The following is a 20,954-nucleotide window of genomic DNA, read 5'->3' as shown; positions in this document are numbered from 1 at the left end:
GGCTCATAAGCTTTAATAGAGCGTCTTTCATTCAAAGATCCCAGGACACTTCACAGCTGCTAAAATGATCCTAAGCAAATATTTGTAGCCACACAGTACAGGTGGGTCTTCGGAGGCACTGAGAAGAAAAAAGGACTGACCGAAGACCCCAAGAGTCAACTGCAGAGGCAGGACCAGAATCCAGGACCTGAGCCAATTCAGAGCTCCATCTGCAGGACCAGGCCTGGAAAGGACCGTTGGGACTTTGTGACTGAGATGAGACGTCAAACAAATTTGAGATCCACAATAACAGCCAGATGTGAGCCCGCTTCGTCCTAATCCTGTGCTCTTCAGGCACATGTGCGTGGTGACTTGGTGACCTGCCGTTCTAAGTGGTTGGGAGCTTTAATAATTAAAGCCCTCTAATTAGATAGACAGCATCTGTCAGAGTGAGCACGTGCAGTAGAGTGTGTTCTGTGTTCCTGTCAAATTCACATTATAGCTTCAATTATACTCATTTCCTGTGTGCTGGGGCCGAAAAGGCCAATGTACAGAAGCACCCACGTGGCCATATTGCCAAGATAAGGCCAGACACGATACAATCCACCTGCGTAGGTTGCAGGCTGGGGTCTGAGTCAGGGGGGCAGAGTGAAGACGGAGTGCTATGGTCTGAATGTTTGAGTCCACCCCACATTCATCTGTTGCAATTCTAACCCCTAAAGCTGATAGTATTAGCAGGTGGGGTTTCATAGGAGGTGATTAGGTCCTGAGGGTGGAGCCCTCATGAATGGGATTAGGGTGGAGCCCTCATGAATGGGATTAGTGCCCTTATAAGAGACCCCAGGGAGCTCCCTTGCTCCTTCTGCCATGTGAAGACACAACAGGAAGTCTGTGACCTGGAAGAGGGCCCTCACCCGACATGCTGGCACCATGACCTTGGACTTCCAGCCTCCAGAACTGTGAGCAAGAAATTTCTGCCATTTATAAGCCACCCAGTCTGTGGTATTTTGTTATAGCCACCCGAACGGACTCAGACAAAGAGTGCACTTCAATAGGGTCCTTCGGGATGGATGCTGCCCCATTCTTGCCACTGCTGACGTGAAGACATAGTTGAGCTAGGGTAGTCAGGTCTCCTTCTCTGAATTGGCTGAGCTGGAGTCGATTAGCTTAATGACAGACAAGGCAGGAAGGATTCGGGAGGAAGGATGGGAAAGAGAGAAAAGAACAAGGTCCCCAAGACTCGTGGGGTGCCACCAACAGTACTTCTCACTCCATTTGCTCCACAGAGGTTGGTTTGTCTCGGGGCTTCTCCCAAGGGTCAGATCTCGTTCAAGACTTCCCTGGATAACAGGAACTTGGTGGAGCTCCAGAACCCATAGGCAACCTCCAGCATGGCCATGTGAAGTCAGGGGCCATTTTGGTACCGAATGGTGGTTACAAATTCAAACTCAAGACACCTCCATTACTAGCTGTGGGATCTTAGGCAAGTCACATCATCTTTTTGTGCCTCATTTTTCTGGGCGCAAATAGTATGTGCTTGCCAGGATTCTGAAGGAAGAGGTTGGTAGAGTGAAGCACTTAGAACAGAGCTTGGTCTGCAGTAAGAACCCAACAAATGTCTGCCACTCTTGTTATTGTGATGTAGCAAAAGCAGGGTACCCCAGAACTTATTAGATCTCTGGTTTCTCTTCAATGCAGATCCAATTCACTCTTGGGTCCAATTTAACTTACAGGTTACACATAAGACTTGATTTCCAAATTAAAGGGTTTTAGCCAAAAGACCACATTTATTGGCAGGTGTTGAATGTAGATTAGCTGAAGCTCATACAGAAACACAACACACAAAATCTCATATATATGTATATACCTGTATCGTATACATATTGCGTAGCTATAAATAACATCTATGTAGATGTACACACACATAATCTCTGGGACTGTGGCTCTAATCTGCTCACACTCCCTATGGATATTTTTCTTGGGCTGTGCTTCCTTGGGCTCTTTCTTGGGTTGTCTGGGCTGAGATGAGGCGTCCCTTCATCACTGATGTTTTGCTGAGCATCAGCCAGGGCTGGCCCTGGGTACAACTGAGAGGCCAGATTTGCTTACACAGAGCTGCTCCGCTCTGGCGCCCACCTTCCCAGGCCCACCCAGGATCGATGACCCCAGAACCCCCAGGACACTGGCGTTGGTGGCAGCCTCCCAGCATCAAGTAATCAGCAGGCTCGCAGTGAATCGGGGAGCAAGGGCCAGCCCAGCGGGGAGATCCGTGGCTTGAGGCCATGGTGGGGGGTGGCCAGGGGAGAGAGCCAGAGCAGAAGGGGGTGGACCTCAGTGCTAGGATATGTCTCACCAGGTCTTGGGCAATGGAAAAGCATTTTGTATACAAAGAGGACCACCCAAATGTTAAGGGGCGTTATTATATAACTGTTACAATTTTTCATTCTAAAGCCACTTGTTCAGTATCTATGCAGCAGGCAACACAGCAGAGAAAGCCCAAGAGCTCTGGGTGTGCACTGCCTCTGTGGCTGACACGTGTGTGGCCTCAGGCAAGTACCACTGTCCCCTCTTCAGACCTGACTTGCCCCTCTGTGAGGTCCCAGGAGAACAGGGTCTTTGAGAAACAGACAGTGACGATGTAAAATGCCTGGCCTATAGCAGACAGAGTGGGAAGGACTATTCTAGACAAGATCCCCAAGGAATTAACCTCTGTGAATTGACATTTAAGCAAAGATCTTAAATGTCAATTCGGTCCCCTCTCTCTGGTGAAGAGAGAAGGTACTTTTCTCCACATAGCAATGGAACTTCCTAAAACTGGAAAACAAAACTGGCCCCAGGAAGGGCTTCAGTAGCGAATTATTTTCACAGCATCTTTTCTCTCCTTAAAGACCATGCAGAGTGTGACTATCTGTTGTGGCGTGGTTCAGACTTAAGCAGGAGTTGCTCACAAAAAGTGGGGTTTGGGGATGTTTTCCATACATGGGGCGCTTTTGTTGACGGTCCTGTCTCCGTGGACTGTGCTTGGCAGGGGGCTCCAGGTGTGTCTTGAAAGGTCAGAAGGAGCTTGCCAGCGAAGCCCAGGGCCCCAGGAGCCTCAGCGCCAGGCTTTGTGTGTCAGCGGGAACGCTTCCTGCGGATATCAGTGACCACAGAAGACAACCCCACCGGCCAGGGAATGCGGAGGGGTGTCCAGGTACCGTGGGAGCACCGCGCTCAAGCCCACTGGACACAGCCAGCGCGCCCATGGCTTCTCATGTGTCCCCTTGCCTGGGCTGCTCCTAAGCCTCCAGCGGGGCTGGTCTAGGAGCTGAGAAGCTCTGTTTGCGAAATCACCTGCACCCTAGAGGCCCGGGCAGGCGTTTGTCGAACGTGGGGATGGGAGTTTGAGGAGATGGCATGGATTTGTTATTCCACGATCCATCTGATTGGCTTCCCTCTACGCCCTGACCTCATTCCTGCCTGCTTCAGTTGCACTAATGACGCCACCTCATGGACAGACCTACTCACTGCAGGTGACGTGGTGTTTTTGTTTTTGTTTTTGTTTTTTCCCTGTCAGTACTGTTCTCTGGGAAAATAAACTCTTCACCTGACATCCACTGCAACCTTCTAGGCCTGTGGGGATGCGAGAGAAGCTGAGGGCTCCACGAGCTTCACCGCCAGAATTTCTGTGTTGGCTGGACACTTCCGGTGGCCATCAGTGACCACAGAAGACAACCCAAGAAAGAGCCCAAGGAACAGCCCAAGAAAAATATCCATAGGAAGTGTGAGCAGATTAGACCCACAGTCCCAGAGATTATGTGTGTATATCTACATAGATGTTATTTATATCTACGAAATACGTATGAGATATGAGATGCAGGTATATACATTTATATGAGACTTTTTGTGTTGTGTTTATGTGTGTATGAGCTTCAACTAATCTACATTCAACACATCTATTTTCATTTACTTAAAATGTTTAAATAAAGATTTAAATAAAGATTTCTTTTAGTATATAAGGTAAATATTACATATTAATTCTGGACCATTGCTAGGTAAACCTGGAGATGCTCTTTTATGCCTTTTACTATCTTCCCAGATTTCTTCTCTGGCTCCAATGTATTTTTTTTTTAAGATTTTTTTTTAATGTGGACCATTTTTGAAGTCTTTATTGAATTTGTTACAATATTGCCTCTGTTTTATGTTTTGGTTTTTTGGCCGCGAGGCACGTGAGATCTTAGCTCCCTGACCAGGGATCGAGGCACGTGGGATCTTAGTTCCCCGACCAGGGATGGAACCCGCACTCCCTGCTTTGGAAGGAGAAGTCTTAACCACTGGACCGCCAGGGAAGTCCCATGGTGTACATTTTAAATTGATAAAAATTTCTCAGCTTCTGGGCCTCAGAACACATATCAGTATAGAAGGTTAGTGGTGGGCATCAGTAAGAGATCTAGGACACCTTGCCCAAGCTGGGTGCCTATAGGCGTTTAATAAACGGCATGAGTGGAGGTGTGGCTGGTGGGTGGTGAGGCTGTGACTGTTCCTGTGGCGCTGTGGACTCAGAGAGGTCGATGTGCCCAAGGTCAAGGACATTCGGGAAGACTCCACATTCCTGTCGGCAGGAGCAGCCTGGTTAGTATCTCTGCTCTTCTGTGCCGCAGTTAGTTGAATGAGTTAACTAATCAGAGCCTGGGAGCTTGATTTCCGAGCATCTCTACTGCTGATGATTCTTTGGCATCGTGAAAACACACAGAAGATGGAGAGGAGGGCTTCCCTGGTGGCGCAGTGGTTGGGAGTCCGCCTGCCGATGCAGGGGACACGGGTTCGTGCCCCGGTCCGGGAGGATCCCACATGCCGCGGAGCGGCTGGGCCCGTGAGCCATGGCCGCTGAGCCTGCGCGTCCGGAGCCTGTGCTCCGCAACGGGAGAGGCCACAACAGTGAGAGGCCCGCGTACCGCAAAAAAAAGAAGATGGAGAGGAAAGCCACCTCTGATGTCTGGTTATTTCTCAAAGAACTGAGTGAAACTGGAGGTGGTGAGCCTCTCAGCGTTTCTGGATGTCTCCAGAATTCTCCCCCTTGCATGGGTCCCTTGTACTTGGGATAGTTTGCAGACACCTTAGTAGCATTTTTATTCTGAGAGCGAAGACAGTGATAAGGACTCTCATTTCCTCCTCTCTCCTCTCCCAGTCTGCACCAGTGAGCTCTGGGAAGAGCTTCGAGAGTAGGATAGAGCAGAAGAAATTTCGTTCGGTTTGCAGTCCTCTCGATCTGGTTAGATGGTGAGAAGTTACCAGGCCAAACGCCTTGTACAACATCCCAGCCAGCCCAGGGTAGCACGATTCGGTGTCCTGTGTCTAGAACGCGCAGGACCAAAGGTGTAGGTGAACTTGCCTAACTAAGGCCGTGAGTTGACCGTGACTTGGTGTCCTCATCTGTCAAGTGAAGAGGTTGACCTCAGTGATCCTGACGTTCCTTTTCAGGGTCAGCATTCTCTAACCCTCAACTTAAAAACTGTAAAAAGTTTGAATTAACTTTGACAATCCTTGTAAGGTTGTTAAAACAATGACACAGAGAATGCAAAACAGCAGAAAATCAAGCAAATATTTATGTTTCATTCAGAAATTCGGATGGACCACGTGTTATATCAAAATACTGATTATTTGGCAGAGAACTAAGTGAGTCTGGGGAGATGAATAATTAATGTTAATAGTAGTTTGCATTCTATGACCCCTAATGGTGGTCAGCTGAGAGAGGACGGAGTATGTGCCCCAGAGATACGCAACCATTCACTGGTTTGACAATTATCTATTGAGGGTCTGCACCCAGCCCTCACCCTGGGAGAGCAGATGCATTCTGCTCATGGGGACATCTTAAAATGCAGATTTTGATTCAGTAGGTCTGGAGTGGAGCCCAAGAGTCTGCATTTCTAAAAGGCTCCCAGGTATGTGTGTGCAGTAAAACAGGTGTTCTATAAGGTTTTCTGCTGGTTGTTGAATGAGGGGTCCAGATTCTACATGCAGTAGAGTTCAAAGGATGGGGACAGTCCAAATGTTAGAAAGGAAGACATAGCTTTCTTAGAAGAGGAGGGTCCAACAGTCTGAGACTAGAATGCTGCTGTGGTTAAAATGCTTGTGGATAACTGAGAATTAACTGTTTAGGGAAAGGGAGGGAGAGTAAAGTATTTCTACAGGCGGCAGGACCCGAGCGTTATGAGGTCTGCGGTGCTATTAAAATGCAGTGGTGCTTCTGAAACACAGAGACCCTCATCTTGAGGCTCTGGCCTTTCTGTCCTTCGAATTGAGGTTTGCCTTTGACTTAATGGAACAATTTTCCGCTGGAGCCACAACAGCCATTTCATTCCAAGATGGATTGCAATGTGAACCCATCTTTTTCCATTTCATGTCCCAAACCGCAGCACAATTAGTTTCTAAATAAATGTCGACGGCTGCTGGAGGAGGCTCTGACTGGAAGGCTGGAATAACTGTGGGCAACCACAGAGTGTGCTGGCATTGGCTATTCCCCTATAAGGGCTGGGAGGTTCCGATGCACCCATCACGCTTAAACACCCTGGGTTTCCTGAGAGGCATCCACCCTGATGAGACCCTATTGAACACTTCTGAGGCAAAGTAGTTTTGGAGACAGTAAGATGGAGTTTGGAAAGTCAACATATGTTTTAAGGTAAACACAGATCACGTCAGCCAAAAACAGTTGTGCCTGCTTCCGGGAGCTCATGATCCTTTGTCTTGACAGACTCCAATCGCATGTAGAGATGAATCCCCACCAAGCCGCACGCTTTGATGTGAGTGAGGACAGATGTTATGGGTTGAATCGTGTCCCTACCCTTCCAGATTCATACACTGAAGTCCTAACCCCCAGTATCTCAGAATATGACCTTGTTTAGAAACAGGGTCATTGCAGAAGTAATAAGATGGGATCCTAGTGGAGGAGGGTGGACCCCTAATCTAATATGACTGGTATCCTTAAAAAGGGGGAAATTTGGAGACAGACGTGCACACGGGGTGAATGCCATGTGAAGATGAAGGTGGAGACTGGGATGATGCTTCTACAGGCCAAGGAACGCCAAGGATGCCAGGCAAACACCAGAAGCTGGGGTGGAGGCAAGAGCAGATGCTCCCTCGCAGCCCTCAGCAGGACACAAACCTGCCCTTACCTTGACCTCAGGCCTCTAGTCTCTAGAACTGTGAGACAATGTGTTTCTGTTGCTGAAGCTGCTCGGTTTGTGGCACTCTGTCACAGCAGCCTTAGGATCCTAATACAGCAGATTGATAATGGCATCCATAAAATTAAATAGTCATGTGTATGGTTTTGGAAAAAAATTGTTTAATCTCTGTAAAATGAGGAAGTTGGAGCAAGTGGTTAGTGAAATCCCTCGCGTTCTGCGAAGGTGAAGCACCTCAGATGCTAAACAGAGACGGGACCCTGCCTGGGAGAGTGGGGCCCTGGGAGCAGAGGGCAATCCCCACAGAAAGCTAGGACGACCCCGGCGCGGCTGGCAGTGGCCCCGGGCCCCTCCTCACTCAGGCAGGGTGGTCTGGAAGCAGCAGTTAGGAGTCAGGCTGAGACCGCTGGCCTGAGTTTCTGTCGCCCTGAGTGAACAGTTAGCAAAGGACAGGAAGGGCCAATTCACAAACCAAGGTGGGCAACCTCATGACTGTTCAGGAATACTTGTTGAAGGAGACCCTTGGTAAGTTGGCAGGTAGGAACAGAGTCATCATAACTTGGGTATGAAAGGAAATGTGACTTCGCCTTGTGGTCACCGGCAGGTGGCGTGTAGGCATTTGGGTGACGTGTCCTGTGAACAGCACAGAGCAGGGGCCGTTCCGTGCTCCTCGTTACTGATTTCCCTAGTCGGTGCCCTGCACATTGTAAACCATCAATTTGTTGCATGAAAGAAGGACAATGAAGTAGGAATTTGTTCCAGGAATATGGGAAACAATTAGCCAGCTTAGTAATTAGGACCATGTTACCCTTGTAGACTTGGCTTTAATTAGCTGTTTATTTGAATTAAGTAATTAATCGTTACATTGATTGTATTATTTAGTGCCTGTTGGTGAAGGATAACGTGTATGACCACAAAGGTTAGCTTAGCAATTTGAGAATGAGTGGGAGAAGCAGAGTTAAACTTTCCCATGTTATCAGTCACCAAATATCAACCAGCTCTCTGAAATGTGCAAAGCGCTGTACTGGGTGCTTGTAATCAAGGTGCAGGGTCACGTATAAAGTGGCCAATGATGATTCTTCAAAATAGAACAGTAAGCAGAATCCCATGTTCACTGCACAGCCTCTCCTTCTCTTGTCTGTTTTTGTACGCGGGCTTTTCCTCTTCCAGAAATGCCCCAGCTTACAAAATCATCCTTCAAGGCTTATCTTTCCAATGACTTTATCCACTGTTTCCTCCAGGTCTGCTGAATGGGAATATTCCCTCCTTTGCATAGCCGTCACTCACCACCAGTGTCCTCCAGAGCTCATACTCTACCTTGTATTCTAGTTGACAGCTATTTGTCTCATCCCTGTTACTAACTTATATGTTCCCTGATGTGGTGAGTTGAATAGTGTCCCCTCCCAAATTCATGTCCATCTGGAACCTCAGAATGTGACCTGATGTGCAAATAAGGTCTTTGCAGATGTAATTAGTTAAGGATCTTGAGATGAGATCATCCTCGATTTAAGGGAAGGCCCTACATCCAATGACTGGTGTCTTTATAAGAGAAAGGAGAGGGAGGTTTGGACACAGATGCAGAGCAAGTACAGCCATGGGAAGACGGAGGCAGAGATCAGCCACAAGCCAAGGAAAGCCAGGAGCCACCAGAAGCTGAAGTGCTCAGAGGCAAGGAAGGCTCCTCCCCTTGGGCTTTTGGAGGATAAATGGCCCTGCTGACACCTTAATTCCAGATTGCTGGCCTCCAGCACTGTGAGAGAATAAATTTCTATTGTTTAAGACTGCTGTTCGAAGGACCTTTCTGCCTCAGGAAGGTAGGGGCACTCATGTGGGCCTGAGTCACAGGAGAGAAAGGGAAGACAAAGCACAGGGCAGCTGCTGAAACCAGCTCCAAGATTTCTTCCACATCTGGTGCCCCCAGGGACACGCAAGGGCTGCTTAAGCAGGGTCATTTAGAAGTTCCAGAGTAGCTGACTGCATTAGCTGAGCAAGCCCCCAGGCACATATAACCTTTCTTCCTGCCCTGAGAACGCTTTACACACCCTCTGAGATTTCTGCCCTGCAAGCAGGATGTCACTCCACCTACTTCACTTTGCTGAGCCTTTTTCCTAGGTGTCCTGGTCAACCAAGAGGATGAGGTTTTGCACTCCGGGGGCTAAATTCTCACTGGAGGGGTACGTGAGAATCCATGTTGGTGAGGACATAGGGAGGCCGGATGCACCCTTCCAGAGCCTCCTGCTTCTGTGTGGTTCCTTCTGATTTAAATGTCCTGTCCTTGTCAGGCTCTTTCCCTCTCGTAACTGTTAGTGTGACGGGCATCACATAAATATTCTATTATTAGTCACACACCATGGGCAAATCACTATTTCAGTCGGTGTCGATTATAAATTATTACGTCAACTGCTCTACAATTCTATAGTAATGTTCATCCTCAGGTCCCTCAAAAATAGGAAAAACAAAAGCCCAGCAAGATTTCAGCCCAGAACCTGCCAGCACAGGGCTCTTCCTTTGACATCTTGCTTCAGTGTCATTTCCGGGTGTCGCAAGTTATTTAATGCTTACATGGTGATATCTGATCTTTCTTTCTGTTGTCCCCCAGTGGCCACCAGAGCGCTCTCATTCAAACACAAGCTCATGTGAAACCAAAGAGAAGGCAGTTACACTGCAGGGCACCACACAGCTGTGCTTTTTAGTATTTGCCCAGATGGCTTCCTAGGGTAACAGCAATCACCAAAGCTCTCTGTTTTGAGTAAGCAAACTCCATTTTAATCACAGATGGCACTGAGCATTGTGGTCCTGTAAGCTATTCTAGAGTGGCATTGAAGCATCCCTTCTCAGCCTGGGCATCCCAGTATGGGAGTGTGCACTCACCCACTTGGATTACCGGTGTTTCGATGGCAAGGCCTAGGCAGTTGTTCCCAGGGTGGGCTGGGAATGCAGCCATGATGCCATTTATAAAGCGGACCTCAGCTCTCAAGGCAGACAGTAACGTGTACTGCTTCCTGCAAAACTGGATTCCATAGCTGGATCTGGGTCTATTGCCTACTGCCACTCTGTCCTCAGCCTGGAGGGTAGCAGTTTGCTCCATCATGGGCATTGCCAGGTATTTGGTGGTCCTTATTAAAAAAGCCTGTGCTTTGGGGTTTGAGAGGAGAGCGGGAATAGTCTATCCCTTTAAAAAAAAAAAAAAAAAAACCTTCTTAGACACCTGGCTCTGTAGCAATGTATCCATATCGATGGGTGGAGTGTGCCTGGTTCCATCTCCACCCATACATCTCCTCTTGACTTCTTACAGCTGAGCAATTCACGAGAAAGGAAGAGACTGACGAGCCAGCTCTCCTATACCAAGTTCCTGTGACATCTTGAGTGTCTCCTGCCCGAAAGTGAAGACTTGTTAAGGGCGAAAAGGACAGCCATGGGTGAAGGAAGCGGACCCCAGGTGAGTAGGGCAATGATTCTAAAGCCCAGCCCTGTCCGCGCTATCTGGGGGGTGGAGGTGGGGATCGGCCCTCGGTTGCAGTGGCGGAGGCAAGTCCAAGGGGACTGCCGTATGTGTGGTGCACGCTCAAGGGAGCACGTGGCTTGGTGAGTCAACCAGTGCCTCCAGCTCCTCCAGGGGCCGCATCATAAGTGCCTCACTGGGTGGTAAGATGCATGCCAACTGATGGAATCACCACCCAGAGTTGTTAAAAGACCGAGATGTCAAGCTGTTAGTGGCCACATTCCCACTGTCCAATCCAATTCACATTAGCCTTTATTTTCATACACGGAAACTCAAGAGTGTCCACAGGCGTAGTTCTCACCGTATGACTCAGACACGCAGTGGTCTCTGGGTTCTCCAGATGGCCGCAGACTGATTTCTCGGAGGGCAGTGAGACTGGCTCATCATTCTGCATCTTCAAAAGCTTTCGTCCTCTACGATTATCCTTGTGGACACGTACATCTGACTTGACATAGGTCATCTTAAAAACAAAAACAAACGAACGTTCCGTTGACCTATATTCCGGCCCAACCACGGCCCATCTCTCTGCTTCTCCTTAGAGTAAAACTCCTCAAACGTTATGGGTTATCACTGTCTCTAATTTTCTCACCCTCCATTCTCTCCCAACCAGCTTCTTCATTCCCAACTCTCTCAGAGGGGAACCGCTGACCTCCACTTACTTAATCCAGAGGCCAGTTCTCTGCTCCTTCTTACAAAACTTCCCACCAGCTATTGTCACGGTTGACCCCCTCCCTCCTTCTTAAAACTTTTTCTTCTCCAGGGTCCCAGGATACCATGTTTTCTAGGTTTTCATCCTACCTACCGTGCTGTTGCTTTTTTCCATTCTCTTCTGCCTGACATCTTAATGTTAGATTCCCCTGGCGTTGAACCTTCAGAGTTTTCTCTTCTCTTCCCTTTGTTCCTCTCCTCTCCACTCTTTCTCCAAGTAATCTCTTTTAATCTCATACCATCTATATATTCATGACTTTCAACTCTATCTTTCCAAAGTCCTCATCTTTCCCTTAAGGAAGCTGCCTCTATGACATCTCTGCTTGGATGTCTAATAGACACCTCAAATCAAATGTCTTCGCATCCCTCTTTGGAGGGATCTCCCCCAAGATTCTGTTGTGAGGCAAAGGACTCCTTCATCTACCCAGTTCTCAGATCCAAAAGCTAAGAATCGTTTATCTTTGACTCCTTTTTTTCAGTTATATCCCACGTTGAGTGCCATAGTCCTATTTGCTCTAGCTTCAGAATATATCCCACAATCTAATTACATCTCACCACATCCAAATCATTATCTCCTCCTAGACAGCAGCAAGAACTCCTCTCTCTGGGTGTCCACACTTCCCCTACTGTACTGCATTCTCTACCTAACGGGCAAAATAACTTCTTAAGAGTGTAAATCTGCATGTTGCTCTGTTGCTTAAATCTCGCTAATGGTGTCTAACCCTATTACAGAATAAAATTTAAGCCACGTGCCATATATGTAATCTGACCCCTGTCTACATGATCTGACCCCATCTTCCTTGCCTCCATTCTTGGCTTGCTCTCTAGGTTCATCACACTGGCCTTCATTCTAGACCTCAGGCAGCCCTGACTTGTGCCTGTCTCAGGGTCTTTGCACTTGCTGTTCCTTCTGCCTGGAATGCTTTCCCCCCAGACCGTGGCATAATTAACTGCATGGTTCAAATCTCAGCTTTATTGTCGCCTCCTAAGAGAGGATGTCCCCCACCTCGGTTTAAAGCAGCTCCCAAACCTCATCATTCTCTATCTCATTACACTCTTTTCCTGCATGTTGATGAACACTCTCTTCTTGAAATTGTCTTTTTATTTGTTTACACTTATTTTTGTCTCCCCACGCAAGAGTATGTAACAGCCCTCTTGTCTGTCTCGTTCACCGCTATTTCCCTAACTTACACTAAAGCCTAGCTCATATCCTCTGCTCAATAAATACTTGTGTGAGGAAATGCTCCCATTATGATAAATTCTCTACTGTGTTTCTGTTGCTGGTATGAAGCAACAAGGCTTCTAAATCTGGCAGCACAGAAGAATTACCTAGACATGCTTTTCATAATTCATACTTTTGGGCCCCATCCCAGGATCTACTGACGTGCCGTTGAAAGTGTCCTGATCTTTCCATTCACTCTGATGAAACGTCTTGAATTGGCAAAGAAAAGGAGCAGGGGGTTAAGATTCAGGCTAATGGAATTTGGGTTAAGCGGTCCCGTGAGTCCTTTAGATTGCAGTTGGTTCTGGGGGTGGAGAGAGATGAGAAGTTGGACTCCGTGGCGTGGGCCCGTCTGGCTGTTGAGAGCCACGGTCCGGTTTGGGAGCTGAGTGATTCTGTGAATTCCCAGGGCACCGGTTCGCTCAAGGAAAAGTCTTTACCTCACTGTGTCCTTCAGCACCATGATCTAGAACTCTGCTATTCAGTACAGTAGCCATGATTTAAATTTGAATGAATTAAAATTAAGGTATTTGAATCAAATTTACTAAAAATAGGATAAAATGAAAAATTCCATTCTTCAGTCTCACTGGCCACATTTTAAGAACTCACTCACCATATGGGCGAGAGGCTACAGTATCTGACAGTGCATTCCTGTCAGCGTAGAAAGTTCCGCTGGACGGTGCTGGTCTGGAAAATGGGCTCCTGGGACATTTAGGGCATCCACCTGCTGTTGTGATTGCTTTAAATGCCAGTCCTGTCAGTTCTACATGGAACTAAGCTCTACCCTGGTTAAGCAACGGGTCTCGTGAGGCCTGGGAATTTCAGTTGAGCAGGTGAGAAGCTGATGAAAACAACTTGTAAAAACATGTGCCAGGGCTTCCCTGGTGGCGCAGTGGTTGAGAGTCCGCCTGCCGATGTTGGGGACACGGGTTCGTGCCCCGGTCCGGGAGGATCCCGCATGCCGCGGAGCGGCTGGGCCCGTGAGCCATGGCCGCTGAGCCTGCGCGTCCGGAGCCTGTGCTCCGCAACGGGAGAGGCCACGACACTGAGAGGCCCGCGCACCGCAAAAAAAAAAAAATGTGCCAGCAGACTTGCCCACTCGCAGAGGAGATGCACATTTTCACAGAAATACACTTTTGTTGCTTCTGAGGGCGTGGCGACAGCACATCTCTGGGACAGGCAGGGCACTTTCCTTAGCTTGTTCTCCTTGAACTCTGAGTCCAAGGTCACTCACGGGAATATCACTGGGATTTGTTAGATAACTGTTTCTTAGGCTTACATGTTTTATCCCCAGTGTGAAGATCAGTCACTCTAAGGCAGGCGAAATGAGTTGCGCTCTTATCTCCTCCCTGGCATTTCGCAAATGGCAAACACTCGCACTTGGTGTAACCTGCACCACAGTGAGCTCGGCACGTGCCTCTTTCTGTTTGCTCATGAGGTTCTCAAGGGCAAGGATTATACCTTGTTCCCTTCACTGCAGCAGCTGGTACTATGCGTGATGCATAATTGTTTCTATACAAATTGGATGGATAGGTGGATGGATGGACAGGTGAATAGGTGGATGGATGGATGGATGGATAGATGGAGGGACTCAGAGCCACACTGATGGAAGATTCCACATTTCCATGATATTACCATTTCTAGCAACACATCATTTCTCATCTTAGGCCTTCAGAGGAATTCAGCATTATTCTCTCTTCTGAAGATGAGGAGACATAATCTTACAAGTCAACAGTGAGTAGATGAGTGAGGAAAAGCTTTTCCAATGTCATCAGAGCACCCTCATGGGACTTTATGGAAAAAGCCATTTCCTCTCTCTCTCTCTCTCTCTCTCTCTCTCTCTCTGGTAGAAAGCCCAGCTAGAGAAAGAACAAATTTAGCTCAAAAAGAAACATGGTAATAGGGAACTTTCATAAGAAATTGCATATGTGCCTTGTGAAACATTCAGGTTCCCAGAGCATTTTGGGTTACTCTTTTAAGAACCCAATACTGAGTGCTTATTATAGACTTTTGAATCCTCTGTCCCCACATCGTGTCATCGTGTCTCAGAGGAAAAGGAGGATGAGCTTGCGTGTTGCACAGCAGAGAGCTGCAGGAGATCACAAAACCAGGCATAGGCCAGCTTGAGCCACCTGGCAAAGGAGGCAAGTTTGTCAGGGGCACATTCCTTGTCTCCTTTTTGTTGTTCATGACCGTGAGGCTGTGACACTAGTGGGAAACCCAATAATGCTTATGTAAGACAACATGAGCAAACTGGTCCCCACTTCTAACATACTTTTTCATGTTAAATGATCAGTTCTATAAGTATCGCTTGCTTTTCTTTTTGTCATTCTTTTCTGACTATAAAAATAATCCACATTCATTATAGGAATATAGAAAGGTATAAAGAAGACTAAAAATGCTTGCAACCCTGCTATCCTGAGTTTCTGTTGCATATATTTGAGTGTATTTCCTCCTTATCCTTTACCTGTGCATATATGATATAAATATGTTATATCTTTTTTAAAGTAATTAGAATCATGTTCACACTTCGTTACTTGATCTTTATATTTGACAATGCATTATTATTATTATTATTATTATTTTTTTTTTTTGTGGTACGTGGGCCTCTCACTGCTGTGGCCTCTCCCGTTGCGGAGCACAGGCTCCGGACGCGCAGGCTCAGCGGCCATGGCTCACGGGCCCAGCCACTCCGCGGCATGTGGGATCTTCCCGGACCGGGGCATGAACCCGCGTCCCCTGCATCGTCAGGCGGACCCCCAACCACTGCGCCACCAGGGAAGCCCTCTGAAGCTTTTGGAAAGCTGCGTCCTTGTCTGTTTTTTCAGCTGAATCATGCTTATGGATCTGCTGTCTTTGTGAAGTTTGTGATCTGTGCTGATGAGCTCATATTTTTCGAAAGTTTTATCTATGGCAATTCTTTGAGGCAAATCTGAGAGGACTTGCTTTTCCATGAGTCTAGGACTACTTCCAACCCAGCAGCACTCTATACGAATTCTGTACTTCAGTTTTTTGGGACTACCCAGATAGTGTGGATTGAAGTTGGAAAATTATACAATAGCCTTGTGTTTATGAATAACCAAGGCAGAGAGTTTGTTCCTTTACCCAAGTACTAAGGTTGGAGAAAAGCAGTTTGCCTTGATGTCTGGGTGGTAGTGGGGAGGGACAGCATATATCCAATTCATGTCCACACCGAAAATATAACATATTGGGTCTCTTCACTGTGTGAAGATCTTCTACCAGATCCTGTGCTTTCTGAGGTCCCAAGCCTTTTTCTTTTTTTTTTTTTTTTGGCTGTGCCACCGAGCGGCTTGTAGGATCTTAGTTTCCAGACCAGGGATCAAATCCGTGCCCCCTGAAGTGGAGGCTCTGAGTTCTAACCACTGGACCACCAGGGGATTCCTGGAGGCTTTTTCCTCATGTGGCCCGACCACTGGAGTTTGACAGACACCCTCAGGATGAAAGTCAGCTTTAGGGTTCCAAAGATAGTTCTAGAAGAAGAGGTCATTCTTAGCCCAGAGCCTCTGTCGGTTCTCCAGAAGGGTTAGGCTGGCCTGTGGTGCGAAACATTCAATGCTGCCATCACCTCTATTCTGCTACTTTCCTGACCAGCTCAGTGAATCTTGCCTCTTATGAGAGCTGGGTCCAGAGGAAAGCATCTTCTAGAAGCCAGCTCTAGATCGCCCAGCCTTTTGTGTCAAGTCCTTATCCATGCACGACTGTCCTGTGCTTCAGCTCTGCCCCCCACACAATCACAGAGTGCCTCAGAGACCATGGATTCCCACCACCATCTCTCTGGTCACTTCTTCTCCATTTCCCACCCACTCCTTTGAAAAAATAAGTAGAAGAGTCATCTGTCTTGGAAGATAACTTGGTGACACTCTCCTCTTTCAGAAGGGGCTAGGAAGAGAGGCTAAATTCAAAGATACGACATCCCCCAAAACTGTATGGAGACAGGGCATCTGCCACGTCCCCTCAAGGAGAGCCTGCCAACTCTTACTGCAGGAGGATTTTTTTTTTTCTAATTTTAAAAGCCTGAGCCAGTGTATGGAGTGGGTTTCTGGCTTGAAGCCATTTTGAAGCATCGTAACATAAGGCAGGTGGCTGAAAAGTGCCTACACACTCACCTGGCACTGCCTTTGGTTTCTCCAAGAGCGGAGCTGGACTTGGTCTCCAAGCTCTCTCTGGAAGCTCAGGGCATCCAGCACAGGATGAGGGAGACCAGGAACACAGAGCAAAAGTCTGCCTGAGAGACACTCTACTCCATCTGACAATTTTCTGGTTGTATGTAAAACCTCCAGTGTGATTTATGATTAGCTTCTTTTTTATTAAAAACATATTTTATTCCTTAAAAAGAAAGCATTTTATTAGATAGGCAGTGGGGTAATATCTATAAACTTCTTCCACATCTTAATGCATTTGTTTTTCATCCTTACTGTTGGTCAGACTTCCATAACCACCTTTCACTCAGGGATCAAGAAAGGGCATTGCTATTACACTAGAGGAAATAATTCATGAATTTTTAAGTGTGTATGACTTATTAATTTGTTCCCTAAATACTAAAATACCATTTTTTTAATGATTAGGTTTTGAATCTCCTTCTTTGGGGTTGGTCTTGTCCAGGGGAGCCATAGGAACTGTGTGACCCGAGGACTGAGGGTCCCTCTTACTGGGTATCACTGTGGACCAATTTGTGCAGGTTGAAGAAAAAAAAAGTTCTGACAATGGGCTTATTGACACGCCTTCTGACCTTCCTCATTAGCTGTTGTTGCCAGGCTCTCCCCTACCCCAGCAGACAGCCTCGGGCAGTAACAAGAGAAGCTAAGCACATTTTCAAATTCAAAGTTAGGTCTGCAAAGAGCTGGGAGTTTGGGCTTTCTCCTTGGACAAGGGCAGGACTCAGCCCTCTCACGTTGTTACCAGCCCCGCCTCGCGTTTTCAGCAGGATAAATCAGGCCAATAAACTCTGCTGCTTGATGGAAGGTAAAAGGCATAAAGGTGAATGTTATTTAGGAGATGAAAGATCAGTTAGTGCTTGGGAAATGCTTAAGTCAAGAGAATTCTTTTTCTATTCCTGAAGGTGGGTCACTTGGAAATTAAGCTTAAGTTGACTATGAGTCCCATAGTTCTAAAAAACGTTACTAGTATTGGTCAACAAATTAACTGCTGACATATTTGACAAAAGATGGTGGAATAAAATGCTATCTGTCCCTTTCTCTTCCTGGAACATACAGAAAATAATATCTATAATCCCCAAACCATTCTGAAGAATATTTGGCACTAATTGAACTAGAGTAGCAGGAGCAAGGGTGCCGGCAACAGCCCAGAGCCTGACACGCGACAAACGTTGACTGAATGGGTAATGAAGCATCCCCTCTTTAGATCCAAAGCAGGATGCTAACATCTCTGAAAGTAAGTGAAAGAATTCTGTAAAACCCAACCTGGGGTGCTATACTTGGAACAATTAAGTTTAAATTCCTGGAGAGGACACAGGAGAAAGAAGGGCCATTTCTGTAGTGGGATTCTAAAGTTTGTCGTTTCAGAATGGCGGGGGATGTGTGGATGGCATAGGATGGAACCCTAGAACCAGCCCTCTGTGTGTTCTAAGACCCCCGCTCCCCCAGCCTTTCTCACTGCAAAAGAGAGGCAAGCCCCAAACTTAAAGTAGGTAGATATTCAGAGCAGAGAGCCCAGCCCATTTAAGCGGAAAACCTAGATAATAATAATTATGAATAAATTTAAAAGCTGTGCTTCATAACCTAAGAATATGATTAAAGCAATGCTCAGAGGAAAATTGTTAGGTTTAAGCACTTAACATTAATAAATAAAAAATAATCCAAATAATGCATTGATTATTCAACTCAAGAAGTCTGAAAAAGAACCCAAGCTAATTACAGAAAGCAAAAGGAAGACATTATGTTGAGAGTTGAAATGAATAAATTTAAAAAAATAGATTTTTGGCAGAAAAAAAATGAATCCAAAGTCTAATGGTTTTAAATGAAAGAGATAAACCATTAATATCCCACCCCCCCCAAAACTGAGGGACAAAATACAAGTCCATAAAATTAGAAAGGAGAATGGGGAAATAACACAAAGATGGATGAATTTTTTTTTTTTTTTTTGCGGTACGCAGGCCTCTCACTGCTGTGGCCTCTCCCGTTGCGGAGCACAGGCTCCGGACGTGCAGGCTCAGCAGCCATGGCTCACGGGCGCAGCCGCTCCGCAGCATGTGGGATCTTCCCGGACCGGGGCATGAACCCGTGTCCCCTGCATCGACAGGTGGACTCTCAACCACTGCGCCACCAGGGAAGCCCTGAAATTTTGAAAAAACTTTATGCTCAGTTCTAAGCAAATACACGGGAAGACCTAAGGAATTACCATATATGATGTAGGGAAGTTATCTAGATGGCAGACCCAGATAATTTCACAAATGAATTATTTTAAATCTTTAAGAAATAGGTCACTCTAACACTTTAAGAACCTTTCTAGAGTAAGGAAAATAAATGCTTCCAACGTCGTCTTATACAGCCAGCATAACGCTGATGCCAAAGTTTGACACTGATGGTATATCATGCACACACAGAACTCACAAACAGAAGGCCAGTTTTGCTCATAAATCTCATGCAAAAATCTTAAATAAAATATTGATACATTAGTTAGCATTTCCTTTTTTGCAACTGACACACTTTCTAATAGCTCCTTGACCAGAGAGGAAAATATAGCTCTATTAGAAAAGAAAAGAATTTACATATTTCAATGCTGCAGAAGGGCACTGTGGGAAAACTGACTTTTGATCATGACCTTTGACTCTAGGGTCGGTGTTAGAACCAACAGAGGAAAGAACATTAAATCAGAATCGAGAGGTGGCCTGCGGGTCGAGGTTGCCCACGAACACAGACTTTCACCCTGCTTTCTCCAGTCAGAAGTTTCTTTTGATTTTGCTATGCTTGAGCGTGGTTGCATGGGCGCTTAGGGTTGCTGATGTCAGCAAGGCCACGTTCAGTTCCAGCGTGAAGATAATGAAGCCCAACAGCAAGAAGCTGGACGAGTATGAGTTGGGCATCTCCCAGGCCCTCCTGCAGCTGGAGATGAACCCGGACCTCAAGGCCCAGCTGCGGAAGCTAAACATCACGGCCGCCAAGGAAATTGCAGTTGGTGGTGGTCGGAGAGCTATCATAATCTTTGTTCCCGTTCCGCAACTGAAACCTTTCCAGGAACTCCAGGTCCAGCTAGTGCGTGAGTTGGAGAAGAAGTTCAGCAGGAAGCACGTTGTCTTTATTGCTCAGAGGAGAATTCTGCCTAAGCCAACTCGAAAAAGCCATACAAAAAATAAGCAAAAGCATCCCAGGAGCCGCATTCTGACTGCCGTGCACGACGCCATCCTGGAGGACTTGGCTTTCCCTAGTGAGATTGTGGGCAAGAGAGTGGATGGCAGCCGACTCATAAAGGTTCATTTGGATAAAGCACAGCAGAACAATGTGGAACACGAGGTTGAAACATTTTCTGGTGTCTATAAGAAACTCACAGGCAAGGAGGATAATTTTGAATTCCTAGAGTTTCAGTTGTAAACAAAACTGACTAAATAAAATATTATTCACTATTTTAAAAAAAAGAAGTTTCTTTTGAAAAAAGTGAATGTTCTGGGCTTCCCTGGCAGTGCAGTGGTTAAGAATCTGCCTGCCAATGCAGGGGACACGGGTTCGAGCCCTGGTCCGGGAAGATCCCACATGCCGCGGAGCAAGTAAGCCCGTATGCCACAGCTACTGAGCCTGTGAGCCACAGCTACTGAGCCTGCCCGCCTAGAGCCCATGCTCTGCAACAAGAGAAGCCACCGCAATGAGAAGCTGGCACACCGCAACGAAGAGTAACCTCCACTCACCGCAACTAGAGAAAGCCCACACGCAGCAACGAAGACCCAACCCAGCCAAAAATAAATAAATAAAATAAATTAATTTTTTAAAAAAGTGAATGTTCTGTTTAGGTAAGTTCTTTGGAAAGGAGGATGTGAGCCTGTGACTACCATTCCTCTTCCTGTTCAGTGAGACGGGCAGCCTGGTGGGTGAAAGAAACAGGGTGAGGAGAGGGAGGGAGATGGGCCATTCTTCAGAAGAATAAAAATGGAGTTTGTAGAGGGGAAGTAAAGGCGACAGCAAAGAGACAGGCTGTGATATCCTTGGAGTGGCGTCGACGAGCAACATCAGCCATAGAGAAAGGCCGTCATGGCTGGTCGTTGCTGACAAGACCCTCAGTAGTAAGAGATTAGGGCTGAAGTCCTTTAGCCGGCTCCGTGGAAGCTTAGCCGACTGCGCTGTGTTTAATCCTCTCAGGCAAACAAGCCCTTCTCACCAGGCCTTGGACGGCGGCTGGTGCCAAATCTGGCCTG

General features: G+C 46.8%; 1 pseudogene; it reads left to right on the top strand.

Annotated features, from left to right (window-relative positions):
- The first annotated feature begins 909 nt into the window (after positions 1–909).
- Positions 910–20,139, top strand: LOC112413135 (40S ribosomal protein S7 pseudogene; annotated as a pseudogene).
- The last annotated feature ends 815 nt before the right edge of the window (positions 20,140–20,954 follow it).

This window comes from Neophocaena asiaeorientalis, unplaced genomic scaffold, assembly GCF_003031525.2.
Source record: "Neophocaena asiaeorientalis asiaeorientalis breed wild unplaced genomic scaffold, Neophocaena_asiaeorientalis_V1.1 scaffold14, whole genome shotgun sequence".
NCBI lineage: Eukaryota > Metazoa > Chordata > Mammalia > Artiodactyla > Phocoenidae > Neophocaena > Neophocaena asiaeorientalis.
The sequence above is the reverse complement of the archived record's forward strand: the minus strand, read 5'-3'. Positions and strand labels throughout refer to the sequence as shown.